Below are 24,634 nucleotides of genomic sequence, written 5' to 3'. Positions count from 1 at the left end.
AAGCTGTCGGTGGATCTCCCATTCTGAAGTCTGAAGGATGGTGGCCCTCTTTTCACAGCTCCACTAGGCAGTGCCCCAGCGGGGACTCTGTGTGGGGGTTCCAATTCCACATTTCCCCACTGCACTGCCCTAGTAGAGGTTCTCTATGAGGGCTCTGCCCCTGCAGCAGACTTCTGTCTGGACATCCAGGCGGATGAAATCTAGGTGGAGGTTCCCAAACCTCAGCTCCTGACTTTGGCACACCTACAGGCCCAACACCACATGGAAGGCACCAAGACCTGGAGATTGCATCCTCTGAAGCCATGGCCCAAGCTGTACCTTGACCCCGTTTAGGCATGGCTAGAGCTGAAGCAGCTGGGATACAGGGCATCATGTCCCAAGGCTGCACAGAGCAGCATGGCCCTGGGCCTGGCCCACGAAATCATTTTTCCCTTGTAGGCCTCCAGGGCTGCAATGGAAGGGGCTGCTTCAAAGGTCTCTGAAATGCCCTGGAGGCCTTTTTCCCATTGTCTTGGCTATTAACATTTGGTTCTTCTTTACTTGTGCAAATTTCTGCAGCCTGGAATTCCTCCCCAGAGATAGAGTTTTTCTTTCTTACCACAGGGTTGGGCTACAAATTTCCCAAACTTTTATACTCTGCTTCCCTCTTAAATATGAGTTCAAATTTCAGACCATGCCTTTCTTCACATACACAAGTGTACACTTTTAGAAATAACCAGGTCACATCTTGAACACTTTATTGCTTAAAAATTTCTTCCACCAGATGCCCTAAATCATCTTTCTTAAGTTCAAAGTTCCACAGACCTTTAGAGCAGGGGCACAATGCCACGAGTATCTTTGCTAAAGCATAGCAAGAATGACCTTTACTCCAGTTCCCAATAAGTTCTTCATCTCCATCTTAGACCACCTCAGCCTGGACTTCACTGTCCATATCACTGTCAGCATTTTGGTTACAACCATTCAACAAGTCCCCAGGACATTCCAAACTTTCCCTCATCTTCCTGTTTTCTGAGCCCTCCAAACTGTTCCAATCTCTGCCTGTTGCCCAGTTCCAAAGTTGCTTCCATATTTTCTGGTATCTTTATAGCAAGGCCCTACTTTCCTGGTACTAACTTTCTGTGTTAGTCCATTCTCACACTGCTATAAAGAACTGCCTAAGACTGGGTAATTTGTAAAAGAAAGAGGTTTAATTGACTCACAGTTCAGCATGAACTGTGAAGCCTCAAGCAACTTACACTCCTGGCAGAAGGGTGAAGGGGAAAGGAACCTTCTTTACATGGTGGCAGAAGAGACAAAGTATGAAGGAGGAAGTGCCATACACTTTCAAAAACAACCAGATCTCGTGAGAAATCACTCACTATCACAAGAACAGCAAGGAGGAAATACACCCCCATGATTCAATCACCTCCCACCAGGTCCCTCCCAAAACACTGGGAATTACAATTCAACATGAGATTTGGATGGGGACACAGAGCCAAACCATATCACTAGGCATACCTATGTGACTAAATGTTGACCAGTTTGGTATAAGAAAAAGTATTTTGTGTAACTTCTAGGAAGTATCTACGGAAGAAAGGTGCTGACCCTTCTTTGCTCCTTCCACTGTTGATTGGAGTGTGGATGTGATGATAGGTGCACTAACAGCCATCTTGAGTCATGAGGTGGCACAGTAATCATGGCACAACAGAAGAGAATGACAGCGGAGCTGCCACATAGGCCTGGATTATGTACCTCTATGTTTATTTTACATAAGAAAAAAAATGGGTGGGCATTGTTGCTCACACCTGTAATTCCAACATTTTAGGAGGCTGAGGTGGGAGGATCACTTTGGCCCAAGAGTTTGAAACCAGCCTGGGCAACATAGTGAGACCCTGTTCCTACAAAAAAAAAAAATAGTATTTTTTAATTAGCCAGGTATGGTGGTATGTGCCTATAAACCCAGGTACTTGGGGGTGCTGAGTCTGGAGGATCACTTAAGGCCAGGAGGTTTGAGGCTGCAGTGAGCTGTGATTGCACCACTGCACCCAGGCCTAGGTGACAGAGCCAGACCCTGTCTTAAAGAAAAAGACAGGCCGGGCGCGGTGGCTCAAGCCTGTAATCCCAGCACTTTGGGAGGCCGAGGTGGGTGGATCACGAGGTCAAGAGATCAAGACCATCCTGGTCAACACGGTGAAACCCTGCCTCTACTAAAAATACAAAAACTTAGCTGGGCATGGTGGCGCATGCCTGTAATCCCAGCTACTCGGGAGGCTGAGGCAGGAGAATTGCCTGAACCCAGGAGGCAGAGGTTGCGGTGAGCTGAGATCGCGCCATTGCACTCCAGCCTGGGTAACAAGAGCGAAACTCCGTCTAAAAAAAAAAAAAGAAAAAGACAAAAAAAATCTATCTCTAACTTTTTGAAGCCACTGTTATTTTGTTGCTGTATTTTTATTATATGCCGCTGAATCTACCCTTAATTAATATAATGGAAACAGCCAAACTTCTTCCCTTCACATTAACCATGGACCATTTCTCAGTTTCTAAGAACAAGTATATTCCCAAGATCTGCCTAACTGCTCAAACACAGTAGAGCACGCTGCTAATAACACTGGCCTGGGGGGTGTTGAACAATCAGAACACATGGACACAGGGAGGGGAGCATCACACTGCAGTCAGTAGTGGGGGTTAGGGGAGGGACAGTGGGGGTGGGGAGGGTGGGGAGGGATAATGAGGGACGAAATACCAGATACAGGCGATGGGGGGGTGAAGGCAGCAAACCACCGTGCCAGTTATGTACCTATGCAACAATCCTGCATAATCTGCACACGCACCCCAGAACCTAAATTACAATTAAAAAAAAAAAACACTGGCCTGGGTTTCAAATTAAAGATATTAAAAAGATTTCACTGAGGCCAATACTGTGTACATAGTAGTCAAGTTTGTAATCCAAACAAATAACTTTGACTTACTGATATTGCTTTCAAAATCAAACGAAGGCACCAAATTTAGTTTGAGTGAAAGACAAGCCCTCAGCCTTAGCTGATGAGACCATCAGGACTAGAGTTATTGATTCAATGGCTGAGCTTTTTCTAAACTGGCCCTCGGCTGTTCACAGTGTAACCACGCCACAGCTGTGACGGGGATGTGACAGCACATCCAGTGGTGTAATCTGCTTTGAAGCTCTATTCCAGAGCCCATAGATCAGAGGGCTAAAACACTGGGCAAATGCAAAAGCACCAAAACCCACCAGATTTCAAGCAAAGGAAAACACCCTGCACACCTTCCCCAAACCTATGAATCTCAGAGTCGGTATGATATGTAAGCTTATCTGCACTAAATGAATAAGGACTGTTTTCCCTGCTTTGATAACTGGCCTATTAAAATAGCCAGCCCATTTCCCATTGTGGTATATCAGAGAGTAGCTTCTAAGAATGACAGACAAAAGAAGGAAAATAAAACTCATGCCAGTGGCCCTGGCGGGAGTGTCATTCAAGGTCACAGGGCAAAGGGGTTCCGATTTTAAAACTGCAGCCACCGTGGGTTTAGTGCCCTCTATGACGAACAAGCAAACACTCTTGAGTATAATGGTTGTCCAAGTCCCAGCCAGAATCCTATACTCAACTGCATCTACAAAGGATAGAGATTTCAGTGGACGGCGAATCGCCACCTAAGTATTGAGGGCCATCAAGGCTACGGTGAAGAGAATCCCTTCTCCAACACTCAGCTGGGCTCCAACACCATCCAGCATATCAGCAGGGGGCTGCTGGCCAGAAGCGCCCACATTCCTTGGAAAACCATCCCCAGGCCACAGTAGAAAGAGATGCACAGCAGACGCGGGCAAAGGAGGATGTATCAGGCCTCTGTCCACGGCTTTGAATTCTGTGACGCTGTTGTCATAATGATGACAGTGATGGCTGTGGCAAAAGAGAAGGTGACCACATGGAGGCCCTCACGGTTGCTTCTCACCTCAGTCAATCTGATGCGTTGCAGTGCTCAGAGACAGGTTCATGATCTCAGGAATAGCTTGGCTCCTGGAGGAGAGAACAAGATAGAATGAATCTGTGTTAAAGCTTCCTGTGGGTTTCCCAGGTCTCTGGTCTTGTGCGCGGTCTCAAGGAACAGATTGTGCATTCTTCAGTATAGCAGATGACAATTTTTAATACTATCAATAGAGATCAAAGAAACAGGAGAAATCATCCTGGCCATTCTTTATATTAGTATTTCAGGGGAGGGACATATACACAAATTATCCATACACACAAAAGGTTTGAAAGATATACTCTTTGTACTAAGCAAATTGCTCAAATTCATGTCAAGGTTTTACCGCTTATGCGTCCTTTTCTATCTTTGATTGTGAGAGCTTTTTCAATTCAGAGCACAAAGCATAATGTTATCAAGCCAAATGATTAGTCACCAATTGCATTTAGTACATGCAACGGCCTAGGGAGGGAGTTAGGTCAAGAGCTGTGAGGAATGCGGGGAAGTCATTGACTTAGAGCTTTGAATTCATCTAGGTCCACAGGACGTGAAAGAGAAATTAACAATAATGATAGTAATCATGGGTGACATTTACTGAGTACTTTCTAGGAATCATAAACTGTTTTCAGAGCATATTTCTCACTATACCTGGGTGTTTTATTTCCCAAGGAGTGGTTTTATTATGCACTTTTCACAAGTGGAGAAATGAAGACTTAGAGAGGTGAAATCACCTGCTCAGGGCCGTATGGTTATTGCATAGTGGGCCAGGATTTGAATTTGGTAGCACAGCTCCGGAGCCGATACCCTCAGCCGCTGCAAGGAAGCTAACGTCAAATGCAAGGCCAAAGAAATGCATTCTCAGAGTTCTCCCTGGGCCAGTGCCATCTGACCAGGCAACTGGACTTCATTTGTAGGAATATCATTTTTGTGCTTAAGAAGCTAGAAGACTCCATGTCTAGGAAGATACTGGGATCTCAGGGTTGCTGAGGGAATGTGAGCACCAAAATGACAAGCTGTGCTTGGTAACCTCATGAAGTGAAGTGTGCACAGGAGTGCCACTGTGTGGCAGCCTGGGGGAACCCCCAGATTACAGCATCGTTGTTGCCATGATAGTCTATGATGCAGATACCACTATTGCCTCCCCCCACCACCTACACCCCATCCAAAGTGATATACCCTGTGAGCCTCTGCTGCCCTGCTCCTTCCTCCTGGACTACAGCAACTCCTTCTCCCCCAGCAAAGTTGATTGGCATCTGACTCACAGCAAACTATTCACTAGACTGTACTGAGTCAGACTATGTCTCTCAAAAACCCAACCCGAGGGACACAAAGAATATAGTCCGAGAGTAACGTCATGCAGTTAGCCTGCCAGTCATGTTGTTAGCAGAAGAAAAAGACAGAAGTAAGAGAGAAGCAGAAAGAAGTGAGACCATGAGGCCCCTAAGTGTCCGCAAACGCCCTTGCAAGAAGACAAAGAAAACGACCTTTGCTCCCAAATTTCCAGTTCCACTGAGATGGCCTGCAATTTCTGTCCTTGGATTCTGAAAATATAATGCACCCCTCTATTATTTGAGCTATCTTAAATGGGTTTGTACTCCTTCACTCTGTCCCGTAGACTTCAAAGTATATAAAATGGGCCCTGAAGAGGCACAATAAATTATATTGATTTCCTAAAGGGCATATCACAATGGAGATACAACTATTTTACCTTCCCGAGAATCTGAAATGCTGTAAATCCTTGTGAAATTCCTCGCTGAAGGCGTAATTTTCCCCCCTGCCCGGGCATTGTGTTGCCCCCTTTCTGAGAACTTTCTTTTTTCTGATGGATTTTTGGTGCCATTGTCATGTTTTTGAACTGCAGGCATTTATTTTCTCTTCTCCCAGCTCTTCAGAGAGGAACGGAAACTGCCATGGTCATGGTCCTTGTCAAAGTCATCATCTTTGAGCTGCAGATGCCTTTTAAGGTCAGACTTTTTGATCAAGATCTAACACAAACACCTCTCAATATCAAGCAGGAAAATGCATATTTGCTCTCATTAAATCCTTCTCCCTTAATCGCTCACTCTCAGAGCACACCCCAAAATGGTCCTCAGGGCGCCGCCACAGACACTGAGAGCCCCAGTGAAGACTGTATGAAAATCTTGGTAAATTAGAACAAACACTCTGCCCTTGGTATACAGGGATCACATGAATGCAGCTCTGAGCCTGGATCCGCTGCTAACAAGGACTGTGACTTTGGATATTGAAGTCACTTTGCTTCTGTGGTCCTTGGAGTTGTGCAGCATCACCAGGCTCCACATCCTTCCTCTCTGGTCATCCTCACTCACAACCTCAGAGCCAACTCTGAACTTGGGCCCAGAGCATCTGTGCTTTTACTTTATTCCTGAGAACAAGATCACTCCTGCCCTAACCCCAAAACACCCTCATGATATTTCTCTGAGCCTGAGCCTTTTCTTGCTGATCTGAATAGACGCCTTGGCTCTCTAGGACAGAGCCTGCCTTGTTCTGCGAGGTCCCCTCCAAGGAACTGACCCCCAGACACAGGGAGGTGGCTGGTGGCAGAGTCCACAATAGTGATGGCTCCATGTCTGCTGGGGCCTCTTAACAACACACAATCCTGGGCTCACTGTCGCCAGGGTTGGCCCAGTGGATGGGTGATATTCCCCATTACTTGGTCTTGCTTCTCACCCCCATTCTGCCCAGAATCCCAGTCATCTTCTGTAGCATCCCTGGTGGATTTTTCATTTCTGCTCAGAAAGACTCCCTGCACCTGTATGGGGACTCACCACACGCCCCCCACACACCTGCCCATTCCATTTCTCAAGGCCACGGATTGGGCTTTGCCTAGCTGTGTTCCAAGACCCAAAACCCTCCATAGAGCATGCAATGGCTGTCATTGTGTTTCTGTACAATAACATTTTTAAAGCTTTTCCTTTTCCCCCTTGAATTACTACTGCTGCTGAAATTATAATAAAGGCTAAGCCCCCGAAACCTTCCCTCTGGATCTGAAATGGTTTCAGGGAACTATTGTTGGGACCAGCAGAAACCGGTTTCTTTAGTTTTCTAATGTGCTTAACACATCAACATGGCACACTGGTTCATCATTGTACTTACCCAACCTTTACTGGGTATTGAAACATACAACGCATAATCCTAAGCAGTGAGGTTACAATGCAGTAAAACAGTCACTGAGGTCGAGTACCATGACTCACACCTGTAATCCCAGGACTTCAGGAGGCCAAAGCAGGCAGATCACTTGAGCCCAGGAGTTTGAGACCAGCCTGAGAAACATTGCAAAACCCTGTCTCTATAAAAAATAGAAAAATTAGCCACCTGTAGTCTGCAGTCCCAGCTACTCAGGGGGCTGAGGCAGGAAGATCACCTGAGCCTAGGGAAGTTGAGGCTGCAATGAGCCACGATTGTATCACTGCACCCCAGCCTGGGCAACAGAGACAGAGTGAGACCCTGCCTTGAAAAAAAAAAAAAAAGTTGCTGACATACAGAAACTTACTGTCCAATGGAAGCTGCAGAATATGATATAGTTAGACAACCAAAAACATCATGTATAGTTTTACCCACTTCCCAAAAGAATAAGAAAGCCAGGTGTGCTATGGGAGTTGTTCAGAAATAAAAGGAATCAGATCACTGTGGTCTCATACGTTCAGGGAAGACATCCCGGAAGAGGTGAGCCTTAAATCAGGCCCTTCGTGGATAAAAACCAGAGCAAAGCAGGGTCAGCGATTAGCTGGGGAAGGTAAAGTAGCCATGCAGATTCCAGGTAAAAGAAAACAGCAAGAGTCAAGGTACAAAGTCAAGGTACAGCCAGTAAATATCTGAGTTTTGTGAGATTAAGGGCTTGTTTAGCGCACTAGGGACAGACCAAGACCAAGCCCAGATCTGGAGGACCCTGATACCATTTCAAGGGTTAAAATCCATTTTGTAGGCAGTAAAGAGATTTGCACGATTATTAGGACCAGCACATGCCATGGGTTAAGAGCCAGCATGAGAGGCCCACCCATGCATGGTGGCATTTGATATGAGCTCTGTCTGCAGAGCAGGCTGCCCAGCGAAGGAAAAATGGTCACAGTGAGGACCATACTACCATAGAAAGTGGCTCAGAATACTTTCTCTACACATGGTAGCTCCAGGAGGGTTGGAAATCTGCAAAATCATCGAGGCCATGTTTTATTGCTTTTAATTGATGTATAAGACCTCAGGAAGATTAGTAATTCATTCAGTATCATACATCCAGAAAGAGTCTCCCAGTCTCCGAATCACATTCCTTCTCAGCAGCATATTTGCATAGATGAAGAGCTTGTGGCAACCAAACTTATATAATTAGTTCCCATCTATACATATTTACTCCACTTAGCCACACTCTTAGAGGCTTCTTCTTCTGAAATTCTAAAATGGGGGAACACCTGCTTCCTTCTACCCCAAAATGTTACTTTGGTTTCAGCTTTGAAATAAGACCCTGGAGCCAAGAGACTTCAGCAAAATTTACATTATATCCACAAGTGCCCTGACAAAATCAGAGGCAGCCACTACCATACTCTGCAAAAGTCCTGTAGGAAGCAGATGTGTGTTAAGGACTGGCCCAGGTTTATATAAGAACAATGAAGCCTGTGAGGTCTCCTTGTGAGAGCCCTGCTCAAGGCAGAGCCCTGAGGGCAACATGCTGCCATCGGAGAGAGACTGAATATACAAACAAATACGACCAGACCACATATAAAAATAAAACTTTGACCCACAACCTGCAGCACCCAGCCCAGGAAACCAATCCTTATCTCCAGTAACCACCTAGGAAGCCAGCCTGATGTAAGTCAGACTTGTAGGAGTCAGACTGCTATCTCTAGTAATAATCCAGGAACCAAACAATAGCCCCTGTAATAATCTGCCCCCCACTGGCCTGGACTTGATTAATAACTGACAGTTTTCCTAATTTTTCTCCAAACTTCCAACTTAGAACCAGCCAAAGAAAGCTAAATATGCTCCCCTCACCAATCGCACAGGATGTCCTACTTCTACTGAACTGCCCACGGCTTCCCCATGTTAACAGCTTCCAATCAGAGCACACCTGAAGCCTCCCCTGTTCTCCACTATAAAGCTTTCTTACTCCTCTGCCTGCCTTGAGTCTCTGCCAAAATGCAAGCTCTGAATCTGGTTGCCTGTTCTCATCTGGTTGATCTTTATTTGTACATTAGTATAAAAAGATGGCTCTGGTGGCTCTGCAGCAGGGCATGCACCTTGACTCATTTCTGCAGGAGGCTGATGAACTTGTGTGGGGAGCCCTTCATGGCCATTGGATGTCAACCATCACTTATGTGGGGACTCCTGGCTCAATGCCTTCGAGAGTGGACTCTGGAGTTAAACTATCTGGTCCAAATTCTAGAGCCACTATCATGAAATCTCTGAAAGAGACTTCCTCTCTGTCCTGTGCCCCTCCAGGCCACCAGCAGGGACATGTCAGTGAGTATGGGCAGAGTGAGACAGCTTCCTTTCATGAAGGGCAATTGCTATCTTGGTGTCATGGAGAACCTCTGCTAGGGCAGTGAGAAAGGAAAATGGAGATGGGCATACAGAGTCCCTACTGGGGCACTGTGTGAGAAGTGGAGCTGTGAGAAGAGGTCCACCATCCTCCAGACCACAGAATGATAGATTCACCAACAGTTTCCACCATGTGCCTGGAAAAGCTGCAGACACTCAACAGCAGCCTGTGAAAGCAACCAGGAGGGAGGCTGTGCTCTGCAGAACCACAGCGGTGGAGCTGCCCAAGACCATGGGAACCCACCTCTTGCATCAGCATGACCCAGAGTCAAAAGAGATCATTTTGGAGCTATCAGATTTGACTGCCCTGCTGGATTTCAGACTTGAATAGGGCCTGTAGCCCCTTTGTTTTGGCCAATTTCTTCCAGTTGGAACAGCTGTATTTACCCAATGCCTGCACCTCCACTGTATCTAGGAAGTAACTAACTTGCTTTTGATTTTACAGGCTCATAGGCAGAAGGGACTTGTCTCAGATGAGATGTTAAACTGCAGACTTTTGAGTTAATGCTGAAATAAGTTAAGAATTTGGGGGACTGTTGGGAAGGCATGATTGGTTTTGAAATGTGAGGACATGAGATTTGGGAGGGGGCAGGGGCAGAATGATGTGCTGGCTGTGTCCCCACCCAAATCTCATCTTGAATTGTAACTCCCACAATTCCCACATCATGGGAGGAACCCAGTGGGAGGTGACTGAATTGTGAGGGGCAAGTCTTTCCTGCACTGGTCTCATCATAGTGAATGAGCCTCATGAGATCTGATGGTTTTAAAAATGGGAGTTTCTCTGCACAAGCTCTCTCTTTGCCTGCTGCCATCTATGTAAGATATGACTTGCTCCTTTTTGCCTTCTGCCATGATTGTGAGGCCTCCCCAGCCATGTTGAACTGCCGGTCCATTAAACCTTTTTCTTCCCAGTCTTGGGCATATCTCTATCAGCAACATGAAAGTGGACTAATACACTCGACCTCATCACAGGCCCTGGGGCACAAGGCTGGGGAAATTTCCCACTTCTCTCATCTCTGAGGAACCGCAAGGCCACCACCATTGTTAAAGACACCCCGCTTCAGAAGAAAACCAAGGAGGCCCTGGATGTGAGAAATAGGGCTAGACTGGAAGGGAGCACAAGAGGGTGATGACCCATACAAAACATAATCATAGGAAGCACGTGCTGGTTGTTCACTGTGACACAGCTTTAGTGAGTGCTGACTTCTTTAATCTGTTCAACGAGCCTATAAAGTCAGTGCTACTATATTAGTTCTCACATTGCTAATAAAGATATACTCAAGACTGGGTAATTTATAAAGAAAAAGAGGTTTGATGGACTCACAGTTCCACATGGCTGGGGAGGCCTCACAATCACGGCAGAAGGCAAGGGAGGAGAAAGGTGTGTCTTACATGGTGGCAGGCAAGATAGCTTGTGCAGTGGAACTCCCACTTATAAAACCATCAGATCTCGTGAGACTTATTCACTATCATGAGAACAGTATGAGGGAACCACCCCCATGATTCAATTATCTCCACCTGGCCATCCTTGACAGGTGGAGATTATTACAATTCAAGGTGAGATTTGGGTTTCTTTCATCCCCATTTTTCAGGAAAGAAAACGGAGGGACAGAGGAAGGAAATCACCTAGCCAAGGTTAATCAGCCTATGACAGTGACTCTGGAATTTGGATCAGCCAGTTCAACTCCAGGGCCCACTCTAAGCCACTGGACCAGGAGGCCCCACATAAGTGAAGGTCAACATTGAACAGCCGTGAAGGGCTCCCCACACATCCTCTCACTCTGTCCCCCCAACAGGCTAGAAAAATGAGTAGTGGTCTCATCCCTGCCTCATGAGCAGGAGTGACCAGGAATACGGAGGTAAAGGGAGATGTTGGTTAATGGCGAAGCCTGGCCTCGAATCCAGCTCTTCTGATTTCTGAGACTATTGCTTTTGTTGTTTGTTTGTTTAGTTTTTTGTTCCAAGTGTGTGAGAATTGTAGTCTTTAAAAACAGGAAAAAGACTGAGTAACTGAGCGAGTGTTATAGACTAAACTGTGTCTCCCAAAATTCATATGTGGAAGTCCTAACCTCTAGTGCCTCAGAATGTGACTGTACATAGAGATAGGGCCTTTAAGGTAAAATGAGGCTATTAGGGTGGCCCTAATCCAACATGACTGGCATCCTTGTGTCCTTACAAGAAGAACAAGAGGAGATTAGGACAGAGAAATACACCAAGAATGTACATGCTCAGAGAGAACACCATGCAGACAGGGAGCAAGGGGACAGTCATCTGCAAGCCAAGAAGAGGAGCCCCAGGGAAAACCCGCCCTGCCAGCACCTTGATCTTGGACTTCTGGCCTCTAGAACTATGAGAAAATAAATTTCTGTTGTTTATCCCATCCCATCTGTTGTATTTTACTATGGCAGCCCAAGTACACTAATATAGGGAAAAGCATCTGCCAGTTGCTGACGTATTGCAGGAGACTGAGAATGGCTTCCCATGGGTCCAGCTAGACTCCCCCAGAACCTACATGTAGAACTTCTACAGGAGAAAAGATCTCTGATCTCTGAAAGGGAAGAGGACCTTTGGGGCAGGGGTGGTGCTTACAGTCAGTTGGCCGGTGTCTGCCACTAAAGTCAGGGCCAGAATCTGACTCACCACTGATGGGAAGAAGATATCAGCTGAGAAAGGAATGCAAAAATGAGTTCAAATGCTCAGCAGCTGCTGGCCAAAGGCCATTCCAAAATGGCTCTTACATTCTACCGTAAGGATCAGACCTCCTCCTCACCCACAGTACACATGCTCCCTTCTCTTCAAACTGGTCTTTTCCTCTGATCTAATTGTAGACTACCTTATTTGGCATTTAAAAAATCACTCCAGTCCATGAGGCTCTGGGACTCTCCTCCTCAAAGCAGGCAGGAAGGAAGGGAGGGAACCACTGTTTACTGAGTGCCAGGAACTCAATCTCAAGATCAAGCATTTAGTAAATGTTTGCTGTGATTGTTAGTCCTCTGGAGACAGTTCAGAGGGGTGACAGAGAACTAGATGAAATCACAGTGTCTCTTTAGGTATATCCTGTGACTTCCAAAGACAGAGAATGGCACATTTTTCTAATGAATGGTTTCCCAGGTACTTGGCCTTTTTAGTCTTAACCTGCCTCTTTTCATATAAAGCTAATTCTCCAGCTTTCTTTCCCATTTTTTTTCTCTGACCAAAAGTTCGGTCTACAGAATTCTTTAATTACTCATAAGATTCGTTACTCTAAAGACTCACTACCTTGCTTTAATAGAACATCATCCTTTTCTAAAATACTTCATGTTTAAAACATATATTCAAAAACAATATGCACGTGCATCTTTACTGAACACTACTCATGGACAGGACAGAGTGAAACGAATTCCCAAACCTTGAAAATAAATATTCTAGGAGGGAGTGTTGGAAAGAAGTAGCTACTAACAATGGCAGGAAGCTCTTCTCCTTTTACAATTTTGATAATGTTGAGTATGTGTGATTCTAATTTATTACAGTAATAATGACACCCATATGCACAAAGAGGATACAGTTTAATGATATACTTTACTGTCCTTTATATATATAAAATATATATGTGATCAAGCATTTACTATATAGTATATACATGCTATAATACATTATATAGATGCTCAAGCATTTAATATATACTCTCTCTATATATTCTCTCCATATATATAGATCAAATTGTGTCTCCCAAAATGTATATATATATGTGTGTGTGTGTATATATATATATATATATATATATATATATATATATATATATATAGAGAGAGAGAGAGAGAGAGAGAGAGAGAGAGAGACAGAGACAGAGAGAGGCATAAGACAGAAATAAGGCATAGGGGTCATTCTAAGATTCCTAAACAAGATTGGTCAATACTAACTATAATGGCGTCATATGTAACAAATAACATATTTCATGAATCTTAATAGAAATTTAAATAATGAACTAATAAGAAATCATGATACACTGGCTAAAATAAAAGTCAGTCAATTCTACTCGGATGGAGTTCTCTGCAGGCACAGACCTAACCAAGGACCAAAGTAGCAAGCCCAGCAGATGAATATTTATTCAATCAAGTGGTGAATTCCAACTACCTGTGTATCCCCAGCATGGATTTAGGTGCGGGGTTAACCAACACACACCAAGTCTCTGATGTCATGGAGTTTATACAATCCAAAACCTGTGACAGTTTCCTGGCAGACAGTAAACATGTGACCTTCCTCCTTTTCTCCTCCTCTCTCCAGATGTCAAAGGTCAATTGATGTCAATGAACAACAGAGAACACACAGCAAGCTGTATGTGACTAAACGTATGATTTAGTGCCAGTAATATTTCCCAAAATCAGAAAGGATTTTGTCTTTGGTCAGTTGGTTTGTCTCTATTGAGTTCATCTTGTAACATTTACTTCTGAAATATGCTGAAGCTATTTTTTTTTTTTTTTTTTTTGAGACGGAGTTTCACTCGTTACCCAGGCTGGAGTGCAATGGCACGATCTCGGCTCACCGCAACCTCTGCCTCCTGGGTTCAAGCAATTCTCCTGCCTATGCTGAAGCTATTTTAATGCTGCTTTATTGCAATTATTAAGCTAGTTACAAGTTAACTGCCTGTGTAGGATCTTTAGATTATTAGAGCTTGTAACCCAACACGGAGAAGCCAAGATGATGAGTTTTGTGCTGTGCTGGTGGGCTATCCTCCACTCCATAGTCAATGGCTTTGCCTCATAGCATAATTGAGATAGCTGCCTCATCCTAAAGCAACAAGACACACCCTTTCTATCTCATCAGGCCACACCTCTCCTTACCCATAAACCAGATGCTTTATCAGAACAATCTTGGCAAAGCTGAAATCCACAGAGTCCTGGCAGATTCCACCAAAGGTTTTTCATTTTCTCTGACTTAGCATTGGAGACTAGCGTGAACTTTCTTCCAGGTTTAATTCTATTTCCCTAAATCAAAGCACAATTTAAATATAGTTATTCTTACTAACCTTTTATACATGCTGTGATTTGTTTTACTGATGAAAAAGAAATCCCTCAGTTTTGAAATCTGCTTATAATATGCATTGCTTGGTTAGATACGTCTATCTTTATTAGATGTCTTTGCATAATGCATATTGTGTTTTTCTGTTCACACCATGCAAAGTTGTCTCCCCAGACCTGAAAACTGTATGATTTTAAATAACTGAAATTGACAATCCATAGAATAACTTAACCTTTTCTCTGCTCTGAGAACTTTTGCTTAGCATATAATTGATTATTAACTTGAACTTTCACTTAATTACTGTTTGATTTCTCTCATTTATAGGAAGCTGATATATTTATAAAGGTTTTGGCAGCAATATAAGTCCACTTATCGCAGCGCATTCTATTACTATTTGAATGGACTTGCATTTTTCCATAGCAAACTCCACTTAAGCCAAGTTATTCATGTTCTCAGCTACTTTCACTGGCATTTATATTTGCCTTTTAGAATCAGCATACAAATTTGAATCACATATAGAGAGCCAATGGCTAATTCGGTGCTTATCTTTGTGATTTGTTAAAAAATGAACATTATATTTTTCTTTTTATTTAATAAACTTATTCCCAAGTAGAAATTATGTTACTGACATTAGTGCTATTTTTGAAAACATTATTTGTAACTATATTTTGTATTTTTCAAAAGAACTTCCACTCTAAGTATTAATGACAAAGAAAATCACTAACTTTGAAAACCCCAGATATATTATCATTAAACCACTTTTGAATGAGCAAATAACTTATGATCAATTAGAATTTTTCAATACGTGCCCCATCTCAATTTCTTCATTTATACATTCACTCACTCACTCACTCACTCACTCACTCAATTTATCTATTCACCCACTCAGTGAACATGTATTTTGCACCTGCCATGTGTCAGGCACTACACTAAGTGCTGGACCCACAGAGATGAATGGGATAGGGCCTTTGTACTCAAAAAATTTATTTCATTGATCTGGGGATGGACCAGGAGTGAACACTGCTATGGTTTATGAAAGAGGTGGCAAAAACATATCAATTTCCCATTTTTCTGAATTGGAGGAAATGTATGAAAACTACAAACCTTGGATTAGTGAAAAGCAAGTTCCTTTTTCCTTTTACCAAGAAGATATGGGGAAAGTAGTCTTCGTTCTCTTGCACGAAAAGCCAGAGCAGGAATAGTCAGATGAATCCTAGTACAAACACAGGCTAGCAAGAAAAGCCTTCTGGAAAAAGCAAGGGCACCACAAGGTTAATAAGGTTGTTTGAGGAAGACAGAAGCAGATAAAGAGGCTCTCCAGAAACCCACAACTGTGCAAAGAGGTTGGCACTGTGCATAGGAAATGACAGCAAATCTGATGAAAGCAAAGTTATAAATGATGCCTACAAAAGGGAATCAGCCAACAAAGAATCTAATTTAGGCTGGGCGCGGTGGCTCACACCTGTAATCCCAGCACTTTGGGAGGCTAAGGTAGGCAAATCAACTGAGGTCAGGAGTTCAAGACCAGCCTGACGAACATGGAGAAACCCCATCTCTACTAAAAATACAAAATTAGGTGGGCGTGGTGGCACATGCCTGTAATTCCAGCTACTCAGGAGGCTGAGGCCAGAGAATCACTTGAACCTGGGAGGCAGAGGTTGCAGCAAGCTGAGATTGTGTCATTGCACTCCAACCTGGGCAACAAGAGCAAAACTCTGTCGCAAAAAAAAAAAAAAAAAAAAGAACCTAATTTAAGGAAAAACAAGTATTTGAAAGGTACAGTTAACTAAACCTAGATTCTAGCCAACTTTGAGGTTTGACTCAGTGACTTATCATTTGGGATTTTAAACCCACCAGGATGCAAGGTGGGAAGGACCCAATCGCAGCATGAATAATCAGTCATTGCAGGGATTCTCAGTGCACAAAACAACTGGACAGATTCAAGTGACAACATGGGTAGAGGGTGCACTTTCCCATCCTGGAAATGGAGGGTGGCCTTTAGATAAGGAAACAATGACTGGGATGTCTAAAGCTCATAATGTGCACTCAGTAAATGCAAGACTATGTCACTCTGGTCTAGTGAAAGTTGCTTCAGTACTCGAAGATTCTTCCGATAGAACCATGAAGTTCCTGTCTTCTTTTTTAACACTTCAGCCATCTACATCCATGGGCTCAGGCCCACATAAATTAACAGAGAATATGAAATCCTTGGCTGTGGCAAACTCTGCCAAAGAATCAGGCCCACGGGACCATTCTCTGGTTATTGCCAATTTTGTATAACTTGAATATCTAACTTTCGTTTCAGACTTTAGGCTGCTCTCAATCTTTGGATCACTGATCTTAAAACATTGTCTATCATTTCTGGATGATCCAAACCTGGGGGTCATGTGAAGCTGTTTGCTCTTTCAGGGTGTTCAGAGTGGTGCCATGCAAATCCCCACCTGGACCCCAAGAAAGTGTGTGGTCTGGTCAGGCAAGCATACCTGTCAAAGGGAGTGTAGTCTGTGGACAGAGGACCACAGGCAATAGAAGACAGGGGTCAAAGCTGAGTAGGGACCAGATCGGGGGGTCACAAACTTCAGTTTGTGTAACCAAAGCTGTAAGAAGCCACAATCCCAGAGGAATGTGCTGTTTCTAGGAGGTCCTCCTGGAAATAATATGCCCTACCCTAAGACTTGCAGATAGTTTGCTGATGAGATGAATGTGCCTCTTTACGCAACAACAGGAGGCACCAATTTGATCCCAGAAATTTAATTCTCTAAAATCATTCAGCATATTTTGTGGATTCAACAAATATAGATGGTATTGTAATAACAGCTAAAAACAGAAGGCTGATTATTCCCTTAGAAGCCATGAAAATCAAGGGGCAAGAACTTGCTAATGCATCACCAACATTGAGGAAGCAAAGGAGCTCTGGTTAAGATCCTGATCTACTTTAAAGTATTTTCACATGCTGAGAGATATTTATGAGGCTTCCACAGCATTATTATGTTATTTAACACGTATCTACTATGTGCCAGGCTAAGTGCAAAATGCCAAAACACCTATAAGTAAATGAAAAAATGCAGCAGAATCCCAGCACTTGTAGACACTCAGAGGAGGGCATCTAATTTCCCTAGAAAAGGTTAGAGAAGACTTCCCAGGGACTTCCACCAAGATGGCCAAATAGGAACAGCTCCGGAGTGCAGTTCCCAGTGAGAGCGATGCAGAAGGTGAGTGATGCTCACACTTCCAACCAAGGTACCAGGTTCATCTCAATGGGTCTGGTTGGACAGTGTGTGTAGCCCAAGGAGGGCAAACTGGGGCAGGGTGGAGCGCTGCCTTACCTGGGAAGTACAATGCGCCACAGGGCCCTCCCGCCTACCCAGTGGAGGCTATTAGGACATCTCTGGCTACTCTGGAGCTCCGGTTTGAATGCTGCACTTCTCCCAAAGTCTTTGAGGCCACAGACCAGGAGAGTCCTGTCTGCCAACAGGTGCCACAGATTTCCAGGGCAAATCTGGGCAGCCGACTCAGTTGTGAGTTCCCAGAACAAATCTGAGCAGCTGTTTTGGCTGATGCCTGAAGCAGCTGCGAGACAGACTTGCCCATACCCCTGAGAGAAAGGGGGCTAAAGGCGGGTAGCCAGGTGATCTGGCCCTATAGGTCCCACTCCCACAGAGACCAGCAAACTGAATCCACTGGCTTGAGATTTTTACAGCCAGCACAGCAGTTTGAGCTTGACCCTAGATGGGTGAGCTCAGTGGGGGAGGGGCATCCGCCATTACTGAGGCAGCTCTAACCTTACCTGTGTAAACAAAAGCACAAAAAAGTTTACACAGCAGCTGCGGGAAGCCTGCAGTAGCTCAACAATGCCTCTGCAGGCAGACTGTGACTAGACTCCCTCCTTGCTGGGCAGGGCATCTCTGAAAAAAGGCAGCAGCCTATCAGGGAATTTTAAATAAAGCTACAACTTCCTGGGACAGAGCACCTGGGAAAAGGGGTGGTTGTGAGTTCTGCTGCAGCAGACTTAAATGTCCCTGCCCAGCAACTCTGAAGGGAGCAACCAGAGCTCCCAGCACAGCACTTGAGCTCTGACAAGGGACAGACTGCCTCCTCAAGCGGCTCCCTGACCCCTGTATATCCAAAGAGTCACCTCATACAGGAGAGCTCTTGCTAACAATTGGCAGGTACCCTTCTGGGATAAAACTACCATAGGAAGGAACAGGCAGTAATCCTTGCTGTTCTGCAGATGATTCCCAGGTAAGCAGGGTCTAGAGTGGACCTCCAGCAGTCCTGCAGCAGAGGGGCCTGTTAGAAGGAAAACTAAAAAAAACAGAAAGAAATAGCCGCAACACCAACTAAAAGGATGTCCACTCAGAGACCCCATCCGAAAGTCACCAACTTCAAAGACCAAAGGTAGATAAATCCACAAAGATGGGAAGAAACCAGTTCAAAAAGGATGAAAACACCAAAAACCAGAATGCCTCTCCTCCTCTAAGGGATTACAACTCCTCACCAGCAAGGGAACAAAACTGGATGGAGAATGAGTTTGACAAATTGACAGAAGCAGGCTTCAGAAGGTGGGTAATAACAAACCTCTCCGAGCTAAAGGTACATGTTCTAACCCAATGCAAAGGAACTAAGAACCCTGAAAAAAGGTTAGATGAAATGCTAACTACAATAACCAGCTTAGAGAAGAACATAAAGGACTTGATGAAGCTGGAAAATACAGCACAAGAACTTCCTGAAGCATACACAAGTTTCAGTAGCCAAATTGATCAAGCAGAAGGAAGGATAGCAGAGATTGAAGATCAACTCAATGAAATAAAATGAGAAGGCAAGATTAGAAAAAAAGAGTGAAAAGAACAAAGCCTCTAAGAAATATGGGATTATGTGAAAATACCTAATTTACATTTGATCAGTGTACCTGTATGTGATGGGTACCTGAATGAATCCAAGCTGGAAAACACTCTTCAGGATATTATCCAGGAGAACTTCCCCAATCTAGCAAGCAGGCCAACATTCAAATCCAGGAAATACAGAGAACACCGCAAAGATATTCCTCAAGAAGAGCAACCTCAAGGCACATAATCATCAGATTCACCAGTATTGAAATGAAGGAAAAAGTGCTAAGGGCAGCCAGAGAGAAGGGTCAGGATATCCACAAAGGGAAGCCCATCAGACTCACAGTGGATCTCTTGGCAGAAACCCTATAAGCCAGAAGAGAGTGGTGGCCAATATTCAAAATCCTTAAAGAAAAACACTTTCAACCCAGAATTTTATATCCAGCCAAACTAGGCTTCATAAGTGAAGGAGAAATAAAATCCTTTATGGACAAGCAATTGCTGAGAGATTTTGTCACCACCAGGCCTGCCTTACAAGAGCTCCTGAAGGAAGCACTAAACATGGAAAGGAACAACCGGTACCAGCCACTGCAAAAACATACCAAACTGTAAAGACCATTGACACCATGAAGAAACTGCATCAAGTAACGGGCAAAACAACCAGCTAGTATCAAAATGGCAGGATCAAATTCACACATAACAATATTAACCTTAAATGTAAACAGGCTAAATGCCCCAATAAAAAGACATAGACTGGCAAATTGGATAAAAAGTCAAGACCTATTGGTGTGCTGTACTCAGGAGACCCATCTCATGTGTAAAGACACACATACACTCAAAATAAAGGGATGGAGGATGATTTAACAAGCAAATGGAGAGCAAAAAAAAAAAAAAAAAAAGGAAGAGTTGCAATCCTAGTCTCTGATAAAACAGACTTTAAACCAACAAAGATCAAAAGAGACAAAGAAGGATATTACATAATGGTAAAGGGATCAATGCAACAAGAAGAGCTAACTATGCTAAATATATAGGCACCCAATACAGGAGCACCAAGATACATAAAGAAAGTTCTTAATGACCTACAAAGAGACGTAGACTCCCACACAATAGTAGGAGACTTTAACACTCCACTATCAATATTAGACAGATCAACAAGACAGAAAATTAACAAGGATATTCAGGACTTGAACTCATATCTTGACCAAGCAAACCTAATAGACATCTACAAGACTCTCCACCCCAAATCCACAGAATATACATTCTTCTCAGCACCACATCACACTTACTCTAAAATTGGCCACATCATTGGAAATAAATCACTCCTCAGCAAATGCAAAAGAATGGAAATCATAACAACCAGTCTCTCAGACCACAGCACAAACAAATTAGAACTCAGGATTAACAAACTCATGCAAAATGGTACAACTGCATGGAAACTGAACAACCTGCTCCTGAATGACTACTGGATAAATAGTGAAATAAAGGCAGAAATAAAGATGTTCTTTGAAACCAATGAGAATGAAGACACAATGTACCAGAATCTGTGGGACACTTTTAAAGCAGTAACAAGAGGAAAAATTACAGCACTAAATGCACACGTGAGAGGCAAGGAAAGATCTAAAATTGACACCCTATCATCAAAATTAAAAGAACTAGAGGGGCAAGATCAAACAAATACAAAAGCTAGCAGAAGACAAGAAATAATTAAGATCAGAACAGAACTGAAGGAGATAGAGACACACAAAAAAACCTTCAAAAAATCAAGGAGCTGGTTTTTTGAAAAGATTAACAGAATAGATAGGTCACTAGCCAAACTAATTAAAAAGAAAAGAGATGAGAATCAAATAAATGCAATGAAAAATGATAAAGAAGATATCACCACTGATTCCACGGAAATACAAACTACCATCAAAAATTACTACAAACAACTCTATGCACATAAACCAGTAAATGTAGAAGAAATTGATAAATTCCTGGACACTTACACCCTCCCAAGACTAAACCAGGAAGTAGTTGAATCCCTGAATAGACCAATAACAAGGTCGGAAGTTGAAGCAGCAATTAAAAGCCTACAAACCAAAAAAGTCCAGGTCCAGATGGATTCACAGCCAAATTCTATTAGACATACAAAGAGGAGCTGGTATCATTCCTTCTGAAACTTTTCCAAACAATACAAAAAGAGGAAACACTCCCTAACTCATTTTATGAGACCAACATCATCCTGATACCAAAACCCGGCAGAGACACAACTAAAAAAGAAAATTTCAGGCCAGTATCCATGATGAACATCGATGTAAAAATCCTCAATAAAATACTGGCAACAGCACATCAAAAAGTTTATCCATCATGATCATATAGGCTTCATCCCAGGGATGCAAGGCTGGTTCAACCTACACAAATCTATAAACATAATCCACCACATAAACAGAACGAAAGACAAAAACCACATTATTATCTCAATAAATGTAGAGAAGTCCTTTGACAAAATTCAACAGTGCTTTATGCTTTTAAAAAAACTCTCAATAAACTAGGTATCAATGGAACGTATCTCAAAATAACAAAAGCTATCTAGGACAAACCCACAGCCAATATCATGCTGAATGGGCAAAAACTGGAAGCATTCCCTTTGAAAACTGGCACTAGACAAGGGTGCCCTCTCTCACCATTCCTATTCAACATAGTACTGGAAGTTCTGGCCAGAGCAACGAGGCAAGAAATAGAAATAAAGGGTATTCAATTAGGAAAAGAGGAAGTCAAATTGTCTCTATTTGCAGATGACATGATTATATATTTAGAAGACCCGATTGTATCTGCCCAAAATCTCCTTAAGATGATAAGCAACTTCAGCAAAGTCTCAGGATACAAAATCAGTGTACAAAAGTCACAAGCATTCCTATACACCAATAACAGACAAACAGAGAGACAAATCAAAAGTGAACTCCCATTCACAATTGCTACAAAGAGAATAAAATACCCAGGAATACAACTAACAAAGGACGTGAAGGACCTCTTCAAAGAGAACTACAAATCACTGCTCAAGGAAATAAGAGAGGACACAAGCAGATGGAAAAACATTCCATGGTCATGATTAGGAAGAATCAATATTGTGAAAATGGTCATACTGCCCAAAGTAATTTGTAGATTCAATGCTATCCCCATCAAGCTACCATTGACCTTCTTCACAGAACTGGAAAAACCCACTGTAAACTTCATATGGAACCAAAAAGAGCCTGCATAGCCAAGACAATCCTAAGCAAAAAGAACAGAGCTGGAGGCAACCTGTTACCTGACTTCAAACTATACTATAAGGCTACAGTAATCAAAACAGCATGGTACTGGTACCAAAACAGAGATATAGACCAATGGAACAGAACAGAGAAGAATGTCACACACCTCAGAAGAATGCCACACACCTACAACCATCTGGTATTTGACAAGCCTTACAAAAACAAGCAATGGGGAAAGGATCCCCTGTTTAATAAATGGTGTTGGGAAAACTGGCTAACCATGTGCAAAAAGCTGAAACTGGACCCATTCCTTACATACAAAAATTAACTCCAGATGGATTAAAGATTGAAACATAAGACCTAACACCATAAAAATCCTAGAAGAAAACCTAGGCAATACCATTCAGGACATAGGCATAGGAAAGGACTTCGTACCTAAAACACCAAAAGCAATGACAACAAAAGCCAAAATAGACAAATGGGATCTAATTAAACTTAAGAGTTTCTGCACAGCAAAAGAAACAATCATTAGAGCGAACCGGCAACCAACAGAATGGGAAAAAAATTTTGCGATCTACCCAACAGATAAAGGGCTAAATATCCAGAATCTACAAAGAACTAAAACAAATTTACAAGGAAAAAACAATCAACCCCATCAAAAAGTGGGCAAGGGATATGAACAGGCAGTTTTCAAAAGAAGACATTTATGCAGCCAACGAACATGAAAAAGGCTCATTACCACTAGTCATTAGAGAAATGCAAATCAAAACCACATTGAGATACCATCTCAGGCCAGTTAGAATGGCAACCATTAAAAAATCTGGAGACAACAGATGCTGGAGAGGATGTGGAGAAATAGGAATGCTTTTACATTGTTGGTGGGAGTGTAAATTAGTTCAACCATTGTGGAACACAGTGTGGCCATTCCTCAAGGCCTTAGAAATAGAAATACCATTTGACCCAGCAATCCCATTACTGGGTATATACCCAAAGGATTATAAACCATTCTATTATAAAGACACATGTCTCTACTAAAAAATACAAAAAATTAGCTGGGCATGGTGGCACATGCCTGTAATCCCAGCTACTCGGGAGGCTGAGGCAGGAGAATTGCATAAACCCAGGAGGCGGAGGTTGCGGTGAGCCGAGATCGCGCCATTGCACTCCAGCCTGGGTAACAGGAGCGAAACTCCGTCTCAAAAAAAAAAAAAGACACATTCACACATATGTTCATTGTGGCATTGTTTACAATATCAAAGACCTGGAACCAACCCAAATGCCCATCAATAATAGACTGAATCAAGAAAATGCAGCATATACACACCATGGAATACTTTGCAGCCACAGAAAAGGATGAGTTCATGTCCTTTGCAGGAAACCAATCTGGAAACCATCATTCTCAGCAAACTGACACAAGAAGAGAAAACCAAACACCACACATTCTAACTCATAGGTAGGTGTTGAACAATGAGAACACATGGACATAGGGAGGGGAACATCACACACTGGGGTCTGTTAGGTGGTGGGGGTTCTAGGGCAGCGATAGCAGGGGGTGGGGAGGTTGGGGAGGGATAACATTAGGAGAAATATCTAATGTAGGTGATGGGAGGATGGAGTCAGCAAACCAACATGACATGTGTATACCGATATAACAATCCTGCAAGATCTGCACATGTACCCCAGAACTTAAAGCATAATTTAAAAAAAAAGAAAGAAAAAGTGGTACTCCTACACAATGAAGTACTATTTAAGCATTTAAAAAATAATGAAATCCTGTCATTTGATGGGCAACAATATAAATGGAACTGGAGTTCATTATGTGAAGCGAAATAGCAGGCACAGAAATACAAACATATGTTCTCACTTATTTGTGGGATTTAAAAATCAAAACAATTGAACCCTTGGAGTTGGAGAGTGGAAGATTGGCAAACAGAGGCTAAGAAAGGTAATGGGAGGTGGGGGTGGTGGGAGGAAAGTGGGGGTGGTTAATGGGTACAAAAATATAGTTAAAATGAATGTATAAGGCCTAGTATTTGGTAGCACAAAGACTATTGACTATCATCAATTCTACATTTTATA

The 24,634-nt window shown here is 43.0% G+C and overlaps 1 protein-coding gene across 5 annotated transcripts in view; it reads right to left on the bottom strand.

The window, feature by feature from the left end:
- Positions 1-722: 722 nt before the first annotated feature.
- Positions 723-24,634, bottom strand: part of LOC128932438 (uncharacterized) — a 66,061-nt gene continuing 42,149 nt past the window's right edge. For 3 of the 5 annotated variants that reach the window (XR_008482307.2, XM_078328788.1, XM_078328787.1), the window contains one exon: positions 723-4,010. The gene's annotated coding sequence lies outside the window, so the exon portion shown is untranslated. Of the gene's footprint in view, positions 4,011-14,324; positions 14,469-15,606; positions 15,749-24,634 lie in introns of all 5 variants that reach the window. The other 2 variants (XR_008482308.2, XM_078328786.1) reach the window with 1 other exon arrangement.

This window comes from Callithrix jacchus, chromosome 6, assembly GCF_049354715.1.
Source record: "Callithrix jacchus isolate 240 chromosome 6, calJac240_pri, whole genome shotgun sequence".
NCBI classification, from domain to species: domain Eukaryota; kingdom Metazoa; phylum Chordata; class Mammalia; order Primates; family Cebidae; genus Callithrix; species Callithrix jacchus.
This window is presented reverse-complemented; position numbering and strand designations above follow the sequence as displayed.